This window comes from Lissotriton vulgaris, unplaced genomic scaffold (genome assembly GCF_964263255.1).
Source record: "Lissotriton vulgaris unplaced genomic scaffold, aLisVul1.2 SCAFFOLD_1346, whole genome shotgun sequence".
Lineage (NCBI taxonomy): Eukaryota > Metazoa > Chordata > Amphibia > Caudata > Salamandridae > Lissotriton > Lissotriton vulgaris.
Window position 1 is genome coordinate 190162 of NW_028245861.1, and position 20226 is coordinate 210387.

Consider the following 20226-nt stretch of genomic DNA (forward strand, 5'->3'; position numbering starts at 1 on the left):
ATTGAGGCCAGGCTTCTTCAGCAAAGGAATGACCATTTCCTGCTTCCAGGCCTGCGGAACCACTCCCTGGCTCAGCGAGAGATTCAGGAGTGGATTCGCCAGCGGATTTATCACTTCCGCCATTTTTGCCAAGAATTTGGCAGGGCAGGGGTTCAAAGGCGACCCAGATTTAAGATTGCCCATCAGCGCTAAGGAAGCAGGGGCTGAAATAGATGGAAAAGTGGCCAACACCAGACCTAGCGGGCCGAAAGGCACGGGTCGTCCTCAGGGTAAACCAGCCCCATGGGAGCCGCCAGTGGGAAAGAGTCCTGGATGAGTTTAATCTTGCTGGTGAAAAAAATTGCAAGATCAGAAGCCCAGGATTTGGAGGGCATACCTTGGGATGTATTGGAACGAGGGGCCATAAATTCTCTCACTATGGTGAAAATCTCCTTACAGGAGTTAGAGGCGGCTTCTATCCTCCCCGCAAGATAGGCTTTTTTTCCTAGGCGAATGTCCCGGTGATAGGCCTTGATCGCTGTCTTGTAGGTCAGCCTTGCCACAGAGTCATATTGTGATCGCCAGGCTCTTTTGGTTGCCTTACACTGCTGCCGCGCGGCCGACAATGTCGCAGGGAACCAGGGAGCCGAAACCCGTTTAGATGTTAAGCGAGGGGCCAACACCAGGGCAAGATCGTTCAGCCTATCTAACAGCCATACTTGCAGAGACTCCAGGTCCTCCTCCAAGTCGCCAGACAGGAGGCAAGGGTGATCCAGAGCAGCCTGGGCCAGCATAGCAGGAGTGACTCGATGATATGCCCTGGGAACTCGTCCCTGATGCTGAGACACAGGATTAGATGGTTTCGCCGTGCCTCTAGCCAAGAATTTGGCTAGCCTATGGTCTGACCAAAGCAAATAAAAATAAGGTGCACGTATTTCTAACTCTTCCACAGTCACATAATTGATTGCTTGTGTTTTTGTAAATGAAAGCAGCAGGATATACACCAGGCATACTGTAAATTGAAAACTTTGACCAAGTACTCAAAGGTTTCAAGAAATGTATATTAACAGCCCATAAGAGATCTAGCTAGGTCGTCAGGTATTCTGTTAATATTTATACAATAATATCACTGTTTTAAGTAGGCGGAGCACAGGTGTTTTGGATGTCAGTCATAATGATTCAACCAGCAATGTAATCCTTACTGAATCCTGTAGAGGGTTCTGGATTGGAGATGTTGTATAAGAGCATACGCTATATAAATCATAAGCATCCGGTCCTAAATTTGGATAAAATGTATTATCTAAGAAGAACATTAAAAAGTCCCGTGTGTCTGTTATATGGAAAATTAAAAGCCTGTCCTTGTGCTTATCGGAGAGACTGCTTTAATCAGACCCCATCCTCTTCAAGAAAGACAACATCTGCATCAAAGTAGATAGCAACATCTAAGTCAAGATCTCCAAATTCAATATGATATAGACCCAACTATAAACTTAGGTATACATGTGGTCCCCATTTTTGGTTTAGGCCAGCTAAAGCGTTGGATGAACCACAACACCTCCGGGGACTCTTCAGATGCCTACAATCATTCTTATGGTGAACTGAAGCAAGTAAGCTACAAATGCTACCCTCAATGAACCTAATTGACATTCGTGGTGTTGTTTGCTAGAGTTACCAGCTTTTGTGAGACAGAAAACAATTATCCATTAAGTGTTTCTCAAAAGGGCAAGTCTTTACATTCGGAGACAATCAGAGTACATATTATATAGTCAACCAAGAGTCCTACTTTGGACATTGAAGACTGTGCCTTCTTGGGTGTATAGCCCAAAAGAGTGTAGCTTAATTCCATCACACCTGTAAGGACTCATATTGTTTTTGATTAAAGGCCTATTTTTTCAGCACAGCCTTCATGATTATTTGTTGTGATACCCCTTGTGTTGGGATGGTGATAAAAATGTTATTGATTTTTGTTTTCTTTTCAAAACACTTTATTGGTTTACACAAGGTATACAAAGAGCGTATAACAGGGTACGCAAGGGTATCCAAGGCAAAGTTTTACAAGGTAGAATTCTACATGTGCATGTATAACGTGAGGGTAATGCGCCTTAAAGGATAACGTGAGCCTACACCGGCGACCATTGGCAGCCGAAAAAAAAGGACAGGCAAAGGAAAGGAGAAAGGAAAGAAAACGAGAAGAGAAGAGAGGGAGGAGCCGCGGCCAAGCGAGCTGTAGCATCGCATTTGTATATCTATTCACATGTTTGCACAAGGGTGGTCAATATTGGCAACTAATATAACATGACAGTCTAGTGATTGTACCCATGAAACATATCAATTGAGTCCAATTTAATAATAATAATAATAATAAAAAAGCTTATAGAGCGCACAGTAACGCCATCTCGGCGTGTCCCCGCGCTGAAGCTATCATTGAAACAGCATAGGAGCCCAGGATCTATGCAGTGTATAGATGTGTTTTAAGCATGGCCCTAAACCGCAATTCACTGCTCTCCAGTCTCAGAGCAGGGGGAAGTTTGTTCCATTGTTGAGCTGCTTGGAGCGCAAAGGAGCGTCCACCCATTCTAGCTTTCCTGATCCTGGGGACTGTCAGCAATCCGGTACCCTCCGAACGGAGGGTCCTAGTAGGTTCATATCGGCTGACTAGATCCGTTAGGTATGTCGGTGACCTGTCCCAGACAATTCGGTGACAGAAGAGGAGGCACTTAAACAGCACACGCTTCTTCACAGGCAGCCAATGAAGCGCGTCCAGCGCCATTTTCGAGTTGGCTCTCCTGGGTCTTCTTAATACTAGTCTGGCGGCGGAGTTCTGTATGACTTGTAGGCGGCCTATGCTGCCCTCGGTTGCCCCAAGGAACAGAATGTTTCCATAATCTAACCGCGAGGTCACCAGTGCCTGCGTTAGTGTCCTTCTGGCCGCTAAAGGAAGGAGGTCTAAGGTTTTATTTAGGGTCTTTAGTACTCCAAAACATTTGCCCACAAGACGCCTTATGTGGCCATCATATGAGAGAGAGTGGTTCATCCAGATTCCTAAATTCTTAGCCTCCTGACAAGGTATAGGGGTAGGGCCCAGACATGAAGGCCACCACTCGGCCGACCAGTTTTCGCTTTTACCCCCTACCACCAGCACCTCTGTTTTAGAGCCATTGAGTTTTAAGCAATGGGCATCCATCTACTCTGCTAGTGCCTGCATACAGGATTTGAAGTTGTTAGGGGTGTTGGAGGTGCTCTGCGATAGGGAGATCAGCAGCTGGGTGTCGTCAGCGTATGACACCAATTCCACCCCAAATGAATGTACAACTTTCGCCAGGGAGGCCATGTATAGATTAAAAAGAGTAGGGCTCAAACTGAGCCCTGAGGCACTCCCTGGTCTAGTGACATCTCCACTGAGCGGCATGTCCCTAGCTGTACCTGGAAACATCTTTCCGTAAGAAACGATTGCAGCCAGCACAGCGCAGGACCCACAACCCCGGCTTCGCTCAGACACCGTAGCAAGATGGAATGTGCTACGGTGTCAAAAGCCGCGCTTAGGTCGAGCATGATCAAGGCCATTGTATGACCTGCATCTGCCCCTGCTCTTAAGGTCTCAGTGGCTCGTAGGAGGGCCGTCTCCGTGGAGTAGCCCGCCCTAAATCCTGATTGTGAGGGATGGAGTAAATTCCACTTCTCCAGGTGCTCCGTAAGCTGAGCGTTAACCACCTTCTCAGCCACCTTCACCACGTACGGCAATAAGGAAATAGGTCTAAGGTTTTCTAGCACCTCCATGCTTACATTCGTTTTTTTCCTTATTGGCAGTACAATGGCCTTCTTCCACTCCATAGGGACTTGTTGAGTGGAAAAGGAGGTTTGTAGGACGTGTCTGATGTGAGGTTCCAGGGCTATCAGGCCCTCTGAGATGACCCAGGCCGGAGCCGGATCATTGGGGGAGCCAGACTTCACACTGCGACAGATCTTTATAAGCTTGTCAGCTGCGGGGACCTCGGATTTATACAGATGGAGCGACAGTAATGTCCCCAGATATGAGTCCTTGCTGGGCTCTTTATTCATGGAGGTTCATAAGAGTCTAGACATGTGTCTAGAGAGTTCCATAGTGTCCTGCATGTCGGTTTCCATAGGTAGCTTTGTAAAGCTATGTTGTCAGCCCCTCTGAGGTGGATGATCCAGTTTAACCAACTCCTGTACAACGTCTTACTTGTGTCTTTCCAGTTGGCAAGAACCATTTTCACAGCCGAGGTTATTCGAATCCCTCTGGGCCAATAGCAAGATAAAGTACACAGTAAAAAACATAACCCTAGACTCATGGATCAAGAAAGGAATCCTCTTCCCTTATCAACTAGGAAACTCTGCATACCCAATTACATTCTCGGACCTTCAAGCGAGGTATAACCTAGAGGACATTGAATTCTACAACTTCTTAAAAATTAGAGCGGCACTTACAAAATCAAAATGATCTACCGCCCAATCTTCAATTTCCTTATTTGTGACGAATATTAACAAAGAGGGCCACCAGGTATCGCAGATATATAAACTTCTCCGCCCAAAATCTTTCAAACTTAATGACAAGGTCATAGCCTATTGGGGACAGCTGCCCCCAGAGTCACCAAAAGAGCAGGGATGGCCCTCAATATAGAGTTCCGTCTCACGTAACAAGATCTTCCCGGTTCTTTCCCAAACCAAATACTGGCTACTACACAAGGCATTCTGGACCCCTGCCCATTTATTTACACTAGAGCTCTGAAACGATGCAACATGTTGGAATTGCAGACGGGGGACTTAGTCCAACTTAAATTTCAGTGCATATTACTCAAATCATTTTGGGACAAAAATTGTATTGATAAGAAGATGTTTCCTCCCTTCTCCACCTTTTTTTTGGGATGAGGCTAAAATTATCAAGTGGAAATATTTACCCCATTTAATTTATATTTCAGTGACTACTTGAAAAAATATAGTACAGGTATAATATTTCCTATTTTCAATACACACTCAAATTAATCTGCTTAGTAAAATGCTGAAGCAAATGCACAAACCGCCTTGTCGTGAATCACTGAGCCTTCAAGAGGATTGCCAACTGATGAATCATTCTCAATGGCCTATCCCTCCTTGGACACCAACTACAGCTTTCTAATTTTGCTATGTGGTAAAGTTTCCTCTCCTGACTCAGACATAACTCCCCCGGTGTCATCTAAATTGATGCAGTAAATGTGCATGGCCAGTTCCCATTTGTCTTCTACAGTAATGGATTTTTAGGGAACATTTTATTATCCTTACTAAAATAATATCTTAGCAACTTGGCATCTCTATAGTTGATGAAGACAGTAACTATGGTAATATTTCATCAAATGTAATTAGGCCCCAGGTCTTGTATCTGTGCTGTGTCCTCGTATGTATTTATCTACTCTCACTCTTGTTCTAAACATAGTGCACCAGTTGAGTAACGTGCCTGTAAGTGTAAATGAAACTGCTACTGCATAGTAGTAAAAAACAATCTGTGCATAATAATGTTGTTGTCTTAACTCTGCATTTACACTAGCATCCCACATGCTGCACCTCATGGGTTAATAAACTATGCTGTGCTGAACGTTCCAAAAACGGGTGCGGCTGTGACTAGCTGAGCTCGTCATGAGGACAGCCCCGCTGTACTCCATGATGAACTGAGCTCGTCACCAGCATGCGGGCGCTGCGCGCCCCCCCCCCCCCCCCCCCGCAGCGAAGGGGTTAAATAATGTATTTCACCTGTCTTTGTAGCCTCTTTACTTTCCTTGGAGAAATTTAAAAAGTTAGATATGCAAAATATTTTATTGTCCTCTTTGATTTCACATATTGATGTGTTATCTCTACTACAAGTTATATAAAGTGCCCCTGGGGTGCAATGGGCGTGTGACCTTACTTTCTGTGCACAACGGTCACTCTTGTTTTACAGAAAGGATCATGGACACTTGCACAGACAGTGGCATAGCTAGGCCTTGTACTGCAGCTGCTGAAGTGAAGGGGGGTGGGGGGGGGGGGTGCTGACATTATCTGCATTTGCCACCCGATGGCTGCAGGTAAGGGGGGATCGTGGAGACCACCACCCCGAAAACTTGTGCTGACCCGGGCGGACTGCCCCCCCGCCCTACTTGCTATGCCACTGTGTGCAGGTCCTTCTGTAATACAGATAGTACCCGGGTTATCCTATAGGGGCATCCTATTCATTTGTCTAGGGTTGTGGCCCCATGCATATCAGAGAACCAGTTTTCCTTTGCACTTGTGCTGTATTATAGACGGGGGAGCATAGGCAAAGGGCCACCAGAAAGAACACGGACTATGTGCGCAAAGGCATAATGCATTCTCCACTCACACTTCACAGGGCTACAGAGTCCTGTAAAAGACCTCAGCCCAAGTACAATGAATAAATCAAGGGCCCGCTTCACAGTCTGCAGGGGGCCCCCACTATTTCCGGTTAGGCCACTGTGTTTGCCACAAAGAGTTGATGCGCTGTCAGTGTGCCCCCTAATGGCAGCCTTCTGTAGGGGTTAAAGGAGTTCCCATTGACCCCCCAAATCTCGCCTGCATCTGATGCAGCCACTCACTCACTTCACCCATCTGCAGGGGATCTCTGTCCCCTTTGTGTCTGCTGTGAACGAGAGGAGCAGTTTCAAAGAGCAACTTTGCCTTTCATTAATGCGTTGGCCCAGGACAAAAATAAAAGTGTTAATGAAATGATAGCTTGATAGTTATACAAACTGAAATATGTGCATGTATATTACAATATGCAATAATGTTTAGGAAAATTGTAGATGCAAGCCTTCACGTGTATATTTCCTGCTTTCAAGGCAAGATGTTTGTGGAAATGGCCGAATGAAAGAAGGGACATGGCCATTGATTAGTTAACCACCACTAGGATAGTTGTGTACAACTTCCACAAATACACCAGGTCAACTCCTCAACAGGGCACTAGATCCTAGGAAAATTACTGGAACATTTCAGTCCACAGCAGCAGGAGTACTGCCACACACTGAAACAACCTGGATGTACATGAGAGTCACAATTTATAATTCTGTGGCAATCACTTTTTCCCATGTGTCTCATCCACAAAAAGTGTATAATGTAGATATATTAAAGGCAACTGTACACTATGTTTTGTAGCGCTATCATACCCTCCACCCAATCCCAACAGCACCCTGTGCACCTGAAGAGCACCGCAAAGCCCTTGACTAATGCTAGAGCTATCTCTGCTCTCTATCAATATCATAGGAAATTATATATGATGATGCTGATGATTATTATTATTATTAAGATCAGTTTTAATATTACTATTATTATTATTATCAGTAGGTGTAGAAATATTATTTGCAACTATACTGTACATTATGACCCAGGAAAATTGGGGCAGATGTACAAGAAAATGACGCATCTGTACTGAAGCGTCAGTTTCCCTGCGCTTCCATACAAAAACCCTTGCACCACCATGGATGTGCCGCATTTACAATATGGTGCACCATGGCACAAGGATAGACAGATGTGTCAGAAATTCTGACACATCTGTTGGCACAAAAGTGACTCATTGCTGGAGTTGCTCATGAAAGTGACGCAACTCCAGCAATGCGCCACTTCAGATAGGTGAGTCCCATTTAAAAAGCCCTGCGTCATTCCGTAAGCCTGGTCAGAGTAGACCGACGCAGTGAAATGTAATAAATTTCACTGCATCAGTTCTACGTGGCTTTTTGCATTTGAACTCCAACCCTGCATTCATTATACCTGACGCAGGTAAAATGTGGCGCAGGGCTTTATAAGGTGACGCAGCTCCCTAGATGCATCACGTTGTAGATTGGCTGCAACGTGGCACAGTGTTTACGCTGCCGCTGTGTCACAAAAAGTGGTACAAATGGGGGTGGTGATGGACGGAGCATCTGAACCAAACAAACACTCCCACCCAGTCAACAGATCTGGGTTTAATCCATCATCGTTCTTTAGCCCACTCTGCCACCCCAGTTCAGACATGGCCATATGCAAATCAGTCTGACCCTGTGCCTCATTGGTACAGTCCAGCCTGAACTGCCAAACCATGCCTTCCCTGGACCGGATTCAAGCTTCCTAGGACCGGTTTCTGGCATTACAGCCGTCTTCAGCCCGGCTTGCTTGAATCCAGTGGCAAAGTGAGCAAGGGACTCACGTCTGAGCATACCCTGCCAACCTATGGCGAACAAAGCGGTACAAAAGGGGGTGGTGAAGGACGGAGCATCTGAACCAATCAAACACTCACACCCAGTCAACAGATCTGTGTTTAATTCATCACCGTTCTTTAGCCCACTCTGCCACCCCAGTTCAGACATGGCCATATGCAAATCAGTCTGATCCTGTGCGTCATGGCGTATTTTGATAAAACATTGGTCAAAAAAACTATTGTTATACAAAAATATTGTGTCAAGAATATTGGGATATCAAAAATATTGTCGACAGGAATATCAAAGGTAAAAATATCATTTGTAGTGTCATTGTAACAAATATTAATATAGAAAACATTGTTTGCAAGTGTCAGTATATACTTTATTGTAGTGGTTTTGATTGCATATATTTATTATTTTTATTTAATGGTATTTTTCTGTAATTCTATTTTTTGGTGAAGAAATTGTTGACATTTGAACTTTTTAGTTGCATTAATGTTTGTAAATAATTGTTTATTTTTTATTAAAAGCAGGACATTGAGTTTTTAGGGGTTACAGGTGGGGAGAATTTTGTATTATAGTTTAAGTTAAAATATATAAACATGTTTAAAATGTGCAAGTTAATAATTTAGATTTTTTTAAATATATTTTGTTGTATCATTTGTAATACATTTGAATTTCATAGTAATGAAGCTTTGTATTATTGTGTTTGGTAAAAAAATAGTATTAAAAGTTGGGTCTCTAGTTGGCGGAGGTTTTCACCCACCACGAAGCAGAGGCCACAATCCTAATCAGTGTAAATTAAATATACAACCTAAATAAACCTGTGCTCACCCTCTGGTAGCTTGGCACAGAGCAGATGGGCCTTACTAAAGAGACCATTTGCAAACTATTTTTGCAATACTTTAACTAGAGTAACACAGTCAGAACACCATGAAAAGATTATACACCAGTTTAAAAACATAAAAACTATTTCATGAGTAAAACAAAAACAAAATGACAAAAATCCAATAAGTAGGACTTGAGCTATGGATTTTTAAAGATTAAACTGCAAATAGTGCTTAAAAGCAGGTTGCACTTGACTTAGCTAAATCCAAAAGTTCAACCAACCGCGATTGAGCACAGGTCGGATACAGGGGCCATGCAGGACCCATTGAAAGCAGTACCTTTACGGAGGAAGCTCAACGACGAGAAGCAATGTGCGTCGGATCTGAGTCAAGCAGTCAGGAGCTGCGTTGCAGCCGAACTCTGTGTGCTGAACCTCATAGTTGGGTGGCAAGTTGTTGAGCCATGCAGTTGGCACTGTGGTGTCCTCAAAACAGCGCTCCATCGACGTTGGAGGGAGCTGCCTCAGTTCTGATCAGCGCAGATGCGATGATGCATGGGTTTTGAAGAGAAATAGCTGTAGAACCCACTTCCATTGCCAAGGACTGGAATGGCACCTCCATGCAGCCTCCCATAGCTTAAAGGTCCAGTCCTTGTCATTTGCAGGCAAGACGCGGAAGGCAGATGGCCAACACAGCAAAGCAGCTCAGCAGAGTCGCATTCCCTACTGACAGCACAGCAGTCCTTCTTTCTGGCAGAATGCCCTCAGGTCCGGAAGTGTACTGAAGTCATGGGGTCAGCTGTCCAGTCTGTATACTCATTCGAGCCTTTGAAATGTACAAAGTCCCTTTCTTCACAGCCTTGGCACCAGGCTAACTACAGGGGGTATGCCGCTCTTTGTGTGGGGCAGGCACAGCCCTATTCAGGTGTAAGTGTCAGATCCTCCCCCTCATCCTGTCGAGGATGATGCATCAAGGTATTAATGACCCATTAGGCACACCTCAGCTCCCTTTATATGTGACTGTGTAGAGGGAATGCACAAGGCCCAGCAGTCCCCCACCCCATATGTGTTTTCAGAGACAGGCATAGGCACAACATGGGTTAAGTAAGAAAATACCCACTTTCAAAAAGTGGCATTTTCAGACTTGCAACTTAAAGTCCACCTTAACCATATCTTGGGGTTTTAAATTATGAGCCCAGAGACACCAAGGTTCAAGAGTATATCTTCCCCTCCTGGAAATTACACTAATAAAATGTAACAAGGTAATCCCAATGTTAAACTATGGGAGTGATAGGGCTTGTAGTATTGAAAAAACGAATTTAAGAGTATTTCACTACCAGGGCATGTAAAACTGAAAAGTACATGTCCTACAATTTAAATACACTTCGCCCTTCCTTTAGAGCTATCTATGGCCTACCTTAGGTGTGACTTACACATGTTATAAATAGGAGGAGTTGTGCCTGGCAAGTAGGTTAACGTGCCAGGTGGAAATTGCAGTTTAAAACTGCACACACAGCTTTGCAGTGGCAGGCATGAGACATGTTCAAAGGGCTACTGAAGTGGGTGGCACAATCAGTTCTGCATGCCGACTAGTAGCAATTGATTTACAGCCCTTGGACACTTATAGTGCACTTTACTAGGGTCTTATAGGTAAATAAAATATGCCAACTGAGGATAAGCCAATGTTACCAGATTTAGAGTAGAAAGCACATACACTTTAGCACTGGTAAGCAGTGGTAAAGTGCCCATAATCCTAAAGCCCAAAAAAAAAAAAAAAAATGAAGTCTGCAAAACAGGAGTTCAGAAGGCAAAAAGTTAGGGGAAACCACACGAAGGATGCCAGGTCTAACAAATAGTATACATTGTAAATATATGTAACACATTTTTAAGTAAAAGCTAAAGATATACAAATATGTTTGTTACGTTTTTTAATATTAAACATTTTGCAACAAATTTTATATTTATAGTTATATACAGTTTACATTTTGTTGATTTAAAATGTTTACTTTTTAATATAAATATGTATATTTATATACACATATATATATATATGTATGAAGTGTGGAGAAGATAGCACTTCACCTGCCACTGGGCGACTTCGGCACAAAGATGGAGCACGGACCACGAAATTGGTGCTGGTAAGGTCTTTATGCCGTTTCAGATAGCAGCCATGACGCGTTTCAGCCCCGGAGGTCCTTGAACATGTATTTATGTTTATTAAGATGTGAGTAACATTATATCAGAGAAGATTTCTGACATCAGGAAAAACCTATAATGTGAAAGTAATAAAGCTAGTTAACTGTAATAACTAACATCCAACTACCTATGTCAGAGCAATTCTGACTTTTCCCTGAAACTGTCAGGATTTTAAATCTCATCTTTGAAAACTCACCTTAAACCCACAGCAAGAACTCTTGGACCCTTGTTGCAACCATCTCTGGGGTTTACAGACCCAGAGCTAAGTCCACAAATGTAAGAGGGGTTCCCACAAAGGCTCATGAGTGCCCAAGGGTTCGCAATCCCATATTTGGGACTGGCACCACATAAAAAACATTCCTAAAAAATAAAACAACAATGTTTAAAAAATGCATGAATAAAAAACTGCCACTTCCCCTGGCTTGAAAGCTGTGCACGGTGTGGGATGTCCACCTGCTGTGGGTTTTGCAACTCCCGCCTACACTTGGCCAAAGCTGGGCATAGCGAGGGCTTGCCAGCAGCTCCATGTTGGGCACAAGCTTGACCTGGATCCAAACCCCTACTTTTCACAGCCTGGTGAAGTTGTATAAGTGTCATCCTGAGAATGTCCATGAATCTCAGAAAGTGGTAAATCTAGACTTGCACAGACGTGAAAATCTGCAGGTACAGATTTATTAGTTTTTTGTGATTTGGGCAGCAGAGAGGGTCACGCAGTAGGTTTGAATTGTGATCGAATCAACTTAGCTAGTGAATTTTTCAAGATTAACTAACAATAGGTAAAGTGATAAGAAACATTATTTAAGCACCTGCAATTCAGTTTGTGGGTGCTTTTATGATATATTTTTATCGAAATAAAGCTTTGGCTGACTGACTGATTTATTATTTTTCATTGTAGTCCATATTGAAATCTTTAATTTTGCAAGGCGAGCCCGACTTTTCCCTAATATTCTACGAGTCAATGTTCTTCATTTTCTTTCTTTAATTTGAATTTAACAAGACCAGTTCCCTACTTTTTGTTTAAAAAACAAAATACTGAAACAGTTGTATTATTCTGGTATGCTATGGTAAGTTAGGGTATATAGAGCTATGCTATAGTTTATGAGTAAGGCTCCCTGTTTTCTGTTTTTACTGATTTTTATAGATAATTACAGACAGAAAACATTCATTTTATTGTCTGTATCTATTTTTAAATGTGGACAAAAACTGAAATGTGGTTGTTTTTTGAGTAATTCTAAATGCTGTCATCATGTCTGCCAGGCCAATAGATGCGTGGATTGATGGATAAGGGGGGTTAAAAAATAGAAAGGAATTTTAGTAAAGATGCTTTAACCGCAGTATATATGCACAAGGTTGATACTGAAATTTGCATATTTTCATGTAAGTGCCCTGATTTATCTTCTGTGGGTTTTCACAGCACTAAAACCTGGCAGGCACTCAAGCGTGAAGCATTTTTATCATTTAAATAAATGTGGAAATATACTAATTTCAGTTACATTTTTCCAAAAACAAAACAAAATAAATATTGATAAATACAGACAAAATTAGCAAATAATAAATATGGATAAATACAGACAGAAATGGCAAAAAAAGAAATACCATAAAACCGGGAGCCCTAATTGTAATTAAGGCTCCCAGTATTCAGTTTTTACTGATTTTTACAGATAAATACTGACAGGAAACAATTTGTTTCCTGTCTGTATTTATTTGCAAAAGCAGAAATGTACTGAAAATTGTGCTTCTAAAGTGTGACTTTCCATGCTGTCTGTTGTGAATTCCAAGGCAACAAATGAGCAGAAAGACAGCATGGGGAGTTAAAAAGCAGGTTAAGATATCTTTCAATACATGCATATTTTAAAATATTTTGCAGTAAATTGCTAATATTTACCTGTGGGTGTAGTGTTTTGCTATATTTGGCTGCTGAGTTTGCTAAAACTTGACAAGCATTAAAGTAGGAGTGCATATTTATCAGTAAAATAAATGTGGAAATGTACAATTTTTTACTTCACTTATTCATAAACTACAAACTATGGGGGTCATTAGGATGACGGGCGGACTTAGTCCGCCCTCCATCCTATCGCGACTAGGGACCGTCCGCCATAAGGGCGGGGGTCCCGATGGTGGAATTAGGATGCGCCCGCCACAGTACTCTCTGCACCGCCCGCCACAATGTCAAAAATGAATGTATGCATTTGCATATAAGAAGCGGCAGGCACCGCGCGGTGCCTGCTGCTTCTTTTATGCAAATGCTGGGGGGGGGGTACCAGAGGTACCCCCCATGTGCACCCTCCTACTCACCTTCACTCTGGGGGCCCGCAGGGGGACCCCAGAGTGAAGACCGCATGCCTGCATCTCCTTTGGCCCATCATAATATGTCTGGCGGTGTCTATTTGACACCGCCATCATATTATTCCTTTTCTGCCCCGGCAGCAAGGCGACCAGGGGGCAAAAGCAGCGGACGGTCTTTACGTCCGCCGCGGTCCCCCCCGCCATCCTAATATGGCGGGGTGAATTCTGGTGATGATGTCGGGCGGATTGCCCCCGCCAGGCCGGTGGTGGCTACCGCCAGCCTGGCGGGGGCAAACCGCCCGACGTCATAATGGGCCCCTAAATATGGATAAATACTAAAAAGATGGGTAAAAAACAAATGTGGATAAATACAGACAGAAGAGTTAAAAAAATAAATACCATAAAACCGAGAGTAATCAGTTCTTTAAGTGAGATGAGAAAAAAGAGTAATAATTTAAATGTCTTGCCTGAGACAACAAGCATACTTAAGATGGCACTGGCTAGAGAGAGAGAGAGAATGAGGAAGAGGTACAGGTACTTATAGGCCGAGAGAGATGGCGAGTGCTTTAGATAGTGAAATAGACATCGAAGACAGAGGTCACCTAGAGTTTTCACTTTCTCATGGAGGTCCTTGGAAGGTCCGGCCCTGGGTAACTTCCTACTTTGCCCATCCCTTAAAACTCCTCTGGGTGGGGAAGGGGCTCTTTGAGAGGGGTGTGGTCAAAAAAGATTAACTAGGAATCTTTTCCAAGAGGTGCGGCCTATGAAATTAGGGGCAGGGCTTACAACATCTCAATTAAAATCCAATGCTTCACAAAGTGTGCCGCCTGACCACTATTACTGAGGGCTGAAGAAGGGGTAATGGATTTTGAAGCTTCTCAACTACTCATATTCACCTTTTTAAAACATTATATTTTGCAACTCTCACACGTCATCTCTTTTCTCTTCATAATCGTCTTTTCGCTGTTTTATTTTGTTTACTTATTTCATCTCCCCCAAAAAATCCATCCACTCGGTCTCCTCTACGCACTGTATTTTGTTTTTCCTTTGTGTTGTCAAAATTTTGACAGTGCCTGCCTCTATCAGTTTCTCATCAAATCACAATTAAAATTGGTATGTATATGGGCACCTCACTATGTGCTCTGCAGAGGGGTCAAAAATTGGATGTCCACGTAGTCCCGAACACCTTCATGACCCTCAGAGAGGGACTGTGAGAAACCCGAATTGCTTTTAGCCTCCAGTCTAGAGCTGGCAACTGTGCCCCCATAAATACCCACCCAAAAATGAACTCACTCAGAAACTCGCAGCCTACTCAGTTCACATTTATGCGCTGTGCAAAAGTCATGTACAGCAGAAAGAAAGAAATTCACACACAATATCTGGAAAAATAAAATATGTTTAGATAATGCAAGATGAAGTAAAATGGGAAATGTAAAAGGGATGGCAACATGAATTATTTTAAGGTTTTTTTTTCAGTCTTTGATGAGAAAGACTTCATTGTTTTCGTCTGTTGAAGTCAAAAACATCCATATAGTGCCCGAAAGGGACCTGTTTCAAGGTCAGTTTTGAATGAGTGCTGGATCTGAGACCCAGCGGGTCCAACCCTACTTAAAAGTCCTGTGTGTAATTGATCCCTTTGCAATACACCCCCCCCCCCCCCCTGAAAATACAAATATGGGGAGTCCAACGTAGGTCTGGGAGGCTCTGGGCCATGCCAAGTGTCCATATAAACCACTATGCAAATGGGTCACATTTAGGTTAATTATATGCAAAGGTATCTTAAGTGGATCTCTTAAAAATTTAGTCTAGATCTGGGGTGGTGAAGTGAGCTAAAGAATGATGATGGATTCAACCCAGACCTGTGACTGGGGATGAGTGTCTGAAAAGTTTTGGCGCTTCGTCCACCATCTCCTTGCGTTTGCTGGCCTGGACAGCCATGCTCTCAGTAGCAGCTCCTGGAGGGAGTGCTGCGGGCGGCGGGGCGGGGGAGGGGCAAGGTGGGGGGTAGTAAAACTTCGGCTCACGGCCGACTGAAGTTATGTAAATAAATAAATAAATAAATAAAACGAATTTCATTGCTGGCGCTGCATCGCCAGTTGGCGTTTCAGCACATGCAATGAAATTCGTTTTATTTATGTCATTGCACGCGCTGCATCAACATTTGGCGTTTCAGCGCGTGCAATGAAATTCGTTTTATTTATTTATTTATGTACTTACCTCCGTTCGGCCGTATGCCGGCGTTTACTACCCCGACCCTGCCCCCCCCACCCCCGCCAGCACTCACTCCAGGAGCCACTACTGCACGGTCTGCATATGGGTAAATGGTTCTGCACCAGTTCGGGTCGGTTTCAATGCAGCTCAGCTTCCCCCTGCTCCTGTTTAGTGCGCTCCACGCCTAATATCCTTTCACTTGTTCATTTGACACGTCTGCATTTCACCTGGCAGAGAAGAACGCCCTGGCCAATAGAAATGTAAGTACACCTCTTTTGTTGCCCTGTCATTAATTGACGGGTAGGATGAGGGGGCGGTCGGGGATCATATCTGTTGTCTCACCAGCTGTCTCCTGGTGGTTTCCTTTGTGCCGCCGCCTTCGAGGTGCTGTATTTATACCGCTATCCCCGGCGGGGTTGCCGTCTGGGGGGGAAGGCAGGGAAGGCCAGGGTGGTCCCCGCCGCGCCCTCCCTGCAGCCTCCGGGAGAGCGCAGTGCGCCCGTCGTGTGACGCCGGCCTCCGGTGACGTCACCCGCAGCTCACCGGGGCGTCTGGTTCAGGATGCGCCTGAATAATGCATGTGGCTGGCGTCACGTGACGCGGCCGGGGGAGGGGGGGGGGGGGGGAGGGGAGGGAGTGTCAGCAGAGGGTGGTGTGAATAATGTAGAACCTGTGCAGGCAGCCTCCAGCCTACCTCGCAGCCGGCAGGAGCAGAGGGGAACCGGGCGGCAATGCGGCTGGTTGGGAACACCGGGGGATGCTGCTGACCTCCAGCGCTCGGTAAGTGTCTGCCACTGCCCCCTTACCCCCCTCCCGGTGGGCGCTACATGTGCATGATTTAATACCTGGGCTGGGATGACAAATGCGGTAATGTCGTTTTGGTGCACCATCCCCTATTTATGCGGTAATAATACCCTTTTCTGTTGCTTGCTTTGGTAAATGGTTTTGCTTTACCAGCTGGTGGTGGTGTGAGGTGCAGTTTTTTTCATCGTCACTTTTCTCTGGGGAGTTCATGTTAGGGCTGTATGCAACCTTATCTCACCTCAGAACGCAAATGTGGCTGAGCAGAGACACGTGAGTAGCAGGGTAACCCCCTGGAAAGTCCTGAGGGCGGGGGTCAGCTGCAAACTGAACGCCCAGTGAATGAGTATTAGCCTTGTGCTGGTCCATGAGGCGAAGCAGGGTGTTTACGTCTGTCTCAAGAGGTGCACGCAGCGGTCTTCCCTTATCTCGCCGGCTGATAATAGAATGTCATATTGCACAAACGCCGGAAATGTTATGGCTTTGGAAAGCTGTCTTCACGTTTGCAGACTGGATCGTCTTTCTGTGGGTTTCAGTTACAGCAAGTTGTACCCACAACGGATTGTCTTTAGAATACCTCATCAAGAAGCCCCTCTAGTGGAGCACCCCAAAACGAGCATGTGGTTTTCGCGAACATCTTTTAATCACAGGAAGTGGGGGAAACGTGGCCGTGGAATTATCTCCTTAGTGGCAGTAAACGCATAAAGTATGTATAGCAGACAGTTTCCATCTTTCACATCTGCAGAACTGTGCATCGGTGTGACGTCTCTGTGTCTGCAGTGCTGGAGAGCTTGTCTGGTTGTGTGTCTGTCTGCTTCAATTACAGTCTAGTCTACCTAGCTGCCTTTCTGCTATTCACGAGGGTTCCATGTCTGTCTGTTGGCATGGAAGATAGCCCAGTGAGTCAAAAACCAGCTGCTGACATTGCTCAGCAGTTTTCTGGCAGGTTCATATCCTGGGAAGGCTGTCTCAGCCTTTCATTCTTCTGAAGTCAGTCAGTTGAGTACCCTTACATTTAATTCACTGCATTATGATGTTATACATCCGCGGTAGAATGGGCTAGGTAAATATCATGGTCCATCCGTCCATCCACCCACCCATCCATCCATACACCCACCCACCCATCCATCCATAAATCCATCCACCCATACAACAACACACCTAACCATCCAATGACCCACCCAACCATCCATCAACCCACCCAAACCATCCACCCACCCACCCATACGTCCATCCATCCACCCAACCATCCATCCAAACACCCATCCATCCGTCCATCCACTTATACCCCCACCGATCCATCCATCTACCAAATCCATCCATCCAACCCTTCCCCCGCCACCCCCATTCATACCACCCCCATCCAGTTTAGAGAATCTTTAGCTGTCTGTCCCCAGTGGAGGAGACACACGGGTTGTTTTTTCATATTAGGACGAGTCTCCACCACATGACAACCAAACAAACACACGCAGGTACTTAAATTCTTGCTGTTGTTGTTTTAAGTGCTGTGTTTACAGAATACACCTGAGCGTGTGACCATTTGGTATGTTTAGAGCACAAGTGCTTTGTATTCAGCATAGCTGCTCTGCGCTGCTTTGGAAGATGTAGTGCGGTGTGGCAGGCTGGGGGTGATTAATGGCACATGGTATTGATTCTGTTTGCCATTTTCGAACGCGGGAGATTAATATCAAATTAAATTAAAAGCTAAATAAATAACACATCCTGCTTCACAGCGCACGGAACGCTTGCAACTCATCTGTACGTTTCATTGCGCAAATCTCACGCCTAGGAAAATAACAAAGTGTTTAAAAATAGCTTGAATGGTTGTAGGGACTCTGTGCACAAATGCACAAAGAAGTAAAAAAGCAGAACAATCGTGGGGCATATTTCATATTTGAAAAACATATACATCTTCTTTGAGTATCTGCTAGAAATATTGAATAGTGTTCTACAAAGTGAAGTTTGGGTACAAAGGGGCCAGGCTTCCATGTATCCACCCATCCATCCACCCACTCATCCATCTATCCATCCTTCCATTCATCCCGTCCATCCTTCTCTCCGTCCATTCATCCATCCATCCACCCACCCACCCACCCACCCATCCATCCATCCATCCATCCATCCATCCATCCATCCATCCATCCATCCATCCATCCATCCATCCATCCATCCAAAAGTATAAAACATACAGGTAGGAAGTAGACATGCATGCACTCACTGTATTCTATCTATCTATCTATCTATCTATCTATCTATCTATCTATCTATCTATCTATCTATCTATCTATCTATCTATCTATCCATCCATCCATCCATCCATCCATCCATCCATCCATCCATCCATCCATCCATCCATCCATCCATCCATCCACCTGTGTGTCTCTCTGCTCCGAGACAGATCTTGTCGCGAACAGAAAAAATACTGATAGAAAGAGGAATACATTGGTAGGTAGACAACCATATATAGTGATAAATACACGGATAGACAGGCATAATAATTGTTAGACACATAGACAAACAGACTCATGAGGACTGACTGGTCGGTCAGCGTTTCAAAGAATACATCCAGCGGTTGAAAGAGTAAACAGGCTGAGTCCTTGCACCAGCAGAATTGCAGGTGCACTGTTGTGTCGCCGTGACCTGCCAGGGCCCTCGCGCAGGTATCTATTCTTTTCCCCATTGGCGGCCTTCTCTTCTCGGAGGCTGGAAGGTCATTATCAGATTAAGGATCAGTGACGGTGCCCGGGGCTCGCCGCCCGCCAGGGCTCTTCTCACCTGACAGGAGAGGCGATTATTCACTTTCAGTGAAAGTTCACAGCCGGGGGAGGCGGCGCGGCCATGACAGACGGCGCCTCATGGATAGTGGACCAGCGAGGCGCTGTCCAGGGTGCTGAAGCGGACCCGCAGTCTCGGCGCAGCCGGATGTGTTTACCGGTTCCTGCTGGTGCTTCCTAGCAGGCTCAGCAGCTGTGTAGCACGCACCTGAGCAATGCAACCAGGGGACGCAGCTTAGATGATGTGGAGATGTGAGCCGCCCCTCACCCGCTCGAAACAATCACCGAAAGGTTGAAAGGTGAACACAGACTCATGATGCCCCCTGCCTTGTAGTTCGCGTGTCATTACACGCATGACGAGCTCTGTAGAGGGGTCAGTCGTATTCCGCCTCCCAGGTACCTGGATGGTCGCGGAGATGTTAATTTAACTTGATGGCTGAAACACAAAACAGAGGTGCTAGGAATTCTTGCAGCCCCACGAAGATATTTCTCTAACAGACGTTGCTTCTTGGTGCCCCTTCTGGTTAAATGACTCGGCCATTACAATTGCTTATTTCGGCGTTTCTTACCTTCATACAATTTTAGTCCGCATGTTCATTATTTAATTTTCTGTACTCAATCATACACTGCTTTTTCCATGTTTTACACACGCCACTTTTCTTAGAGCCGGGGCTCTCTATATAATATAACCGTTGAACACTCTAAACTTTCCATTTATTCACTCTTTTATCACAAACTACAATTCCCTGGTAAAAAGAACACATTCTGCACTTATCTCCTGCATTGTATGAAGAGATCTTATTATTGTCCAAACCCGTGGTACTCCTTTTATCGACCTCGCAAACATGATAGGCTGTATTTAAACCTTTGGAGAGGTCTTAGAAGTAAGAGAGACTATGGGGCAGATGTATCAAGATTCCGATTTGCGAATTCTAAATAGCGATTTTTTGCGAATCGCTATTTAGAATTCTCAAAATGGAATGTATGTACAAAATCG

The 20226-nt window shown here is 44.6% G+C and overlaps 1 protein-coding gene across 1 annotated transcript in view; it reads left to right on the plus strand.

Annotated features, from left to right (window-relative positions):
• Nucleotides 1–16310: 16310 nt before the first annotated feature.
• SLC7A14 (solute carrier family 7 member 14) overlaps nucleotides 16311–20226 on the plus strand; it is a 294391-nt gene continuing 290475 nt past the window's right edge. The window contains exon 1 of the mRNA XM_086949178.1: nucleotides 16311–16434. The gene's annotated coding sequence lies outside the window, so the exon portion shown is untranslated. The remainder of the gene's footprint in view (nucleotides 16435–20226) is intronic.